Raw genomic sequence first — 6,000 nt, 5'->3', positions numbered from 1 at the left:
GCCAAGGTGAGAGCCATCAAACCCAGATCCAGCTATACCAAATTGGAGAGCTATACCCGTCTTGGGGAGGACGACAAACTCATTCAGAGCTCTGAAAACCTTTCCAAACTAAGAACTAGGTCCATCTTCCTAGAGGTCTGAGACATCATACTAGAGAGAATGGGTCTAGCCAGGCCCATCACCACAATAGGGCTCTCCAGCCTATCAAAAACATCCACCTCAAGGGGTACACCCAATGTACCAAGTAGGACCTCGTGGACCACAACGTGCCATGACCTATTCCCCAACCAACCTGCACCACCTACACATGCCATGACAAGGCTAACACTTGGAATGTTAAGGATTGCCATATAAATAGGGCGGGGGGTGACCGCCGCTGGCATTAACCCCCTCCACCAATTTAACCTAGGCAAGAACGAACCAAACTAGCAAACATCTCGAAGTTGATCACAAAGTTTGATGTGACGAGTGATGCCATTGCTCACCTGGAGATGTTTAATCAGATCTGCAAAGCATTTGGCCATATAGACGATTAGACCAAGATAAGCGGCTTTGGCCTCACCTTGGATAGCAAAGTTGGCCAATGGTTCAAATCTCTGAAAGTGAAAGATAAAGCTCCCTTCGAGGCTCTAAAAGAAGCTTTCGCGGTAGGGTACTCTTGTCAAGGTACCCAATGGAGCCCTGTTGAACAGCTCAATAATGTCAAATAGAATGAGGGTGAAACCATTAGAGATTACATAAACAGAGTCAGATATCTCCACTCACGCTGTAATACTGCAGACAAGTTCTCTGATGAGAGACTAATTGGGAGATTTCTAGAGGGACTCAAAGATATTCCCCTGCACAACTCCTTATTTGCTTTGGGTCACACCTCCTTTGAATAATGCTACAGAAATGCTTTAAAGTTTGAGGATAACTTCAAGGAAACATGTTCTCGACAACTCCACGAAGATGCATCGGAAGCCTCCTTCAAGACCACCACCATAAAGCCTTATGAAATGGTAAGGAGTCCATGTCTGGACAAAGTGTAGAGCAATTGGCCATTGCCCTAATGCAACAGATGACCCAGCAAAGGAGAATCAACCCAAGGCCAGGATCGAGGGGGCCATCCACATCTTTATCCCAGAAGGGAACTCGTATGGTGCCCTACTTGTTGAGAAAACCATATTGGAGAACCGAATGTCCTCATCCGAGGCCTCGCCCAAGCCTCTATTGTACCTACTGTGTAAAATGGGGCAATCACAAGATCTCTAACTATTACCATCACAAGTCTGCCTTGGCTCGAGCTATGCCTTAGGTACTACTCGCAAACCCTAGGCAACCGCCTGGCTTTGCCAACCCTTGCACATCACAAGGCTCCCCAATTTGGGCAAGAAGTGGCCCAAAGAGGAATCCTTAGGATTCTTGAGATGCCCCTACCACCTCCAATTCTCCCACCACAGCTCGAGTTACCTAGAGTCGCACACCAGTTTGTCAAATAACCCTGATAGAACTCTTTGAGGATGGGAATGAGGGAGAAATCCTGGAGACTGCCACTTATGAAAACCAAGAGCCCATGAGTCCGCTCTCATAAATTCTCAGTCACTATGTTATGAAGTATGATCAAATGTATCCTGGGTACCTTGCAGCCCCGATATCGCGAGCTAGGGGTATGAATCAAGCAACAAAAAGACCACCCATACAATGTTATGATTGTGGTGGTCCTCACTGAGTGGCTGAGTGTCCCAACAGGAATAGGGTGACGAGTGCTGCAACAAGTGCTCTAGCCTTGACACCACTGTGTATTGGATGTGGTATCAACCATATATGTAGTATAAAGACAGCTCGCTAAGACCAAAAACAACTGAAAAGGCTCACAACTCTAATCCCAACACCAACCTTAACCTGCTGAGTGTTAGGGATGGTTTCATTCGAGCAGTGCCCCTCAACGCAGTAACCAGGCTACAAAATAGGCAAAGGTGCATGCTACTGCAGAGGCATCAACCTCTTAAAACCAAGACCAAGCAAGAACCTCTGAACAAGCCTGAATAACTCAGCAGTCATGAAAGAAATCCACCAAGGTTGAGAAGGGAGAAAGCTGAGTGATTATCAAAAGCAGTTCTGACTCACGCAGCACAACAACTCATTCTTTGACTTCTTCATCTAAAGAAGATATGCTACGTGCAATCGCCTGTGCCTAATAACCCATTGACCCCCGTCAGCTATCTAAAAAGCTTAAGGAATATCCAAATCCTATTAAGGAAAAAGAGAGGCTCCTAGTTGCCCAAGAGATAGTTCGTGAGTGCCAAGCTCAGATGGAAGCTGGTCCTCCTACTGCCTACCTTGAACCATGCCTGTTAGTCTCAAACCAGAGACCTGTGCATGATGCTCAGGTTTATCCTTGCAAGCTTCTAGACCAACCACTCCCGTAAGAGCTAATAGAAGAAGAAGCCACCCCCCAACTGAAGGGTAGGGTGGCAGAATATCTTAGAGACTTGGGAGATGAACATCATAAGGGAACTGACATAGAAATCCATGTTCCCATTCCTTACACCTCAAAAAGCTTGAGGCAAAGCAGACCCGACCTTCCTCACAAGATTGCCTCTGCTCCAAGAGACATTGCAGGTCTCTCTTTGTTCCTCTCTTCTCAGGCCAGATCCCTATCGACACTTTGCTCCAAGGTAGCCCAAGTCTATGGAATGACTTGAAAGACTAGATGGAAGGACGTCTTAGGGTAGGCATGCACGAAACCATGGAGCCCGATAGCCCTGATGAATTTGAGGGAGAAGAATACCACATACCTCTTAAGGTAAAAGGGACTCCTATTCTTGGCAGACCCTTTATGTGAGAATCCAAGATGATCCATGACTGGGATATTGACCATATCTACATTTGGAGAAAAGATCTTACCTTTAAGATCAATCTACACACATGGAAAGTGCACCCCATGAGTGGCAGACTGTTTGCAAAGGACTCAGTCACAACTACATGAACTACTGAAGTCCATCTATGCCAGACATGCCATAAAACATTGGAAGATGAAAAGGAGAGTGAGGATTGTGCACCACTCCCAAAGTCGGAAGACTCTGAGAATTGGATGCATATCCTTGCTACACTAGGCATCTTGCCTACAAAAACTGGTATTGGATTTGCCACGACGGATGGGCAAGAGCTTACATTGTTATATATGCTTAGCTTAGCATATCTGTCCAATATAGCCATGCAAGAGTTGGATCAGGTTGTTCGAGCTAAGCCATCAAGGAGTACACGCTCACATAAAACTCACAGGCCCAAAGGATTCCCTAGTCCAGAGCGGTACATCTTCCCAGACAACTCTGAAACCCATTGGTTGAAATATGTGGTGGGAGCAGTGGAAGCCCATGATCATTTCAATGAAGTATGGCAAAAAGAGTTTACAAACAACTCTCTTCTCGTCCACACTATTGTCCCACAACCAATTTAACCCACTCAACCAAAATTAGTTCCTAAAAAGCTTTGCCGCTCTGCATGCAAGGCACATAACAAAAAGTTAGCACTTGCAGAAAAAGAAGCCAATAGGCTAATTGACAAAGAATGTGCTAAAGCTGAAGAAACATGGTAGGTGCCGAAGCACTTTAAGACCTTCCAAAAGGCCGACCGCTTTGTTCAATATGATTCGGCTCAAAGATCTAATAGTGGGCAACTTGGGACCTCATATGGACAGTCCAGCCAAGGTTAAGGAGGAAGTGAACTTGGCAAGCCCGGGTGAAGACCCGAGGCCCATATTTGTTTAGAAGACCTTTCAAAGGAAGAAGAAGTAGAGGTCATTGCTCTCTTAACTGAATTCGAGGACTACTTTGTTTGGAAGTAGAGCTCATTGCTCTCTTAACTGAATTCGAGGACTACTTTGTTTGGAAGTACACGGATATGAAGGGTGTACCTCCAGAAGTGGTACAACACACCATTCCCATGGTTGATGGAGCTAGGCCAGTTAAGCAAATGAGCTTACCCAATGAACCCCAAATATTCCAAGATGGTTCACAAAGAGATTGAAAGACTTATCAATGTCGGATTCATCTATGAAATTAAACATATCAAATGGGTATCACCGATCGTGATATTGCTGCCCAAGAAAAACGAAAAAGTTAGGGTGTGCGTCGACCTCAAAAAGGTCAATGTCGCTACCATAAGGGACCACTATTCTTTACCATTCACTGAACACATGTTAGAAAGAGTAGCAGGAAAGGAAGCCTACAGCTTCCTATATGGATTCTCAGGCTTCCTAGATGGATTCTCAGGATATGACTAGGTGTTGATTGACCCTAAAGACCAGCACAAAACTTCTTTTTCTATTGAATGGAGTACTTATGCATACAAAGTCATGCCCTTTGGGTTGACCAATGCCCCCAGAACCTTCCAATGCTTAATGTGTATGGCTTACAAGAAATATCTCCAGAAATTCCTAGAAGTCTTCATGGATGACCTATGTGTCAATTCTTCTTGGAAGGAGCACCTCACATGTTTGCGTGAGGTGTTAGAGCGATGCAGACTATATCGCATCTCGCTGAACTCTCTTAAGTGCCAATTTTGGGTTCGACATGGAGTGATCCTGGGACACATAGTCTCCAGGCAAGGAATATTGACTGACAAAGCAAAGTGTGGTTCATTTGAGATATCGCCACCTACCAGCTTCAAGGGCATCCATCGCTTCATGGGGCATGTGGGCTATTATTAGCGATTCATTTTCATGTATGCTGATATTGCTAGACCCCTTTACGGACTCTTTATAGTTTTCGAGTGGACAAAAGAATACCATAGAGCTTACACTACACTCAAAAAAGCCTTGGCAAGTGCTCCAATCCTTAGATCTTGCAAAACTAGGATCTCATCTTCCATGTCCATATTGACGCCTTGGCATTTGCTATAGGGTGCGTGCTAGCCCACAACTCGACAAACACAAGATGGACTTTCCCATTAGTTTTGCCAGCATGCCAACTCAACAAAGCTGAGAGGAATTACACCACATCCGAGAGAGAAGGATTAGTTATGGTATACATGGTTAAGAAGTTCCACCATTATCTTTTGTGGACCATGTATACATGCTTCGTAGACCATCAAGCCCTCTTGTACACCTGGTTAATAAGCCTTGTATGACATGCATAATCACCAGGTGGCTGCTTACCTTGCTAGAGTTCAATTTCACTGTTACTCTAAGAAAAGGCTCTTAGCATGTTCTAGCAGGCCACATGTCAAGGATCCCCAATGGTGAACCACCAGTGGGAGTAGACGATGATTTACCAGATGCAGTCCTCTTCCAACTTTGCCTAATTCCTCGAATGGGGCAAAGAAGTGGCTTACTTTTTAGCCACTGGCTTACCAGTTGATCCTCTCCTCAACAAGGATTGCGCCAGGTGCTTAATCAAAAAAGCAACCCCACACCAACTGATCGTGGGTCAACTTTACAAGTAGGGCAAGGAAAAAAATCCTAAGACGTTATGTGCGGGAAGACAAATATGTCTTCCTTTATGTTAAATACCAGTTAATCCAAACTAATTTGATGATTAACTTTAGTTGATTTCTTATTTCAACATTAATGTTAATTAATATAGTTAAATAACATAATCTAATCTAATGAATTAACATAAATCAATTTAATTCATTAGTTTATTTTCTCTCTCCTCCTCTCTCAACCTAGTAAATTGGTTTATTTTTTTCTATTTACTCTCTCTCTCTCTCTCTCTCTCTCTCTCTCTCTCTCTCTCTCTCTCTAATTTCGTATGATTTTTAGATCTTCAAAGCTTACAATCGGACATAAGAAGCCAGTATTTTTTTAAAGTAGACATACTTGCTTGTGTTTTTTACAAAGGGGACATAGCACCTTGCATTTTCAATGGCTTGTAGTTTTTAGAGTTTTCAACATCTAACAATTTTCCTTTTACCAGGGTTGCATTTTTTTTTTTGCCTTTGCTTGTAGTTTTTGCTTCACCCATTTAGAGGTAGGGTCTAGGAGCCATTTTAGGGACAAGTGAACTTGGTGGAGGC

This window comes from Cibotium barometz, chromosome 24, assembly GCF_041138505.1.
Source record: "Cibotium barometz isolate CiBa-2024 chromosome 24, ASM4113850v1, whole genome shotgun sequence".
NCBI lineage: Eukaryota > Viridiplantae > Streptophyta > Polypodiopsida > Cyatheales > Cibotiaceae > Cibotium > Cibotium barometz.
This window is presented reverse-complemented; position numbering follows the sequence as displayed.